This window comes from Eimeria tenella, genomic scaffold (genome assembly GCF_000499545.2).
Source record: "Eimeria tenella Houghton genomic scaffold, Eth_scaff2559, whole genome shotgun sequence".
Taxonomy (NCBI): Eukaryota; Apicomplexa; class Conoidasida; order Eucoccidiorida; family Eimeriidae; genus Eimeria; species Eimeria tenella.
The window spans coordinates 1-465 of NW_013542427.1; positions in this window are offsets into that span (position 1 = coordinate 1).

Here is a 465-nt window from a genome sequence, read left to right on the forward strand (position 1 = left end):
GCTAGCTAGCTAGCTAGCTAGCCAGCTAGCTAGCTAGCCAGCTAGATGGGTTACTACATCAATACACAAAAGCCGAAAATCAGCAGCCACTAGCGAGCTGGACAGCTAGCTAGCCAGCTAGCTAGCTAGCCAGCCAGCTAGCTAGCCAGCCAGCTAGCTAGCTAGCTGAGACAGCAGCAGCAGCAGCAACAGCACGAGCAGCAGCAGCGCAGGCACCGAAGGGCCCCGGGTGTCGATGCACCGCACTTGAAACAAACAAATAAACAAACGAATAAATAAATAATAAATAAATAAACAAATAAAAAATAAATAAATAAATAATAAAAAATAAACAAATAAATAAATAAAACTTACAAAATGCCCTTTTCGTTGCAGCGCTGAATCCTCTTCTCCGTATTTTCGAAAAATTCATTTCCGCCGTCGACCAAAATGTCGCCGCTGGACAGCAGCGGCAGCAAACAGCCG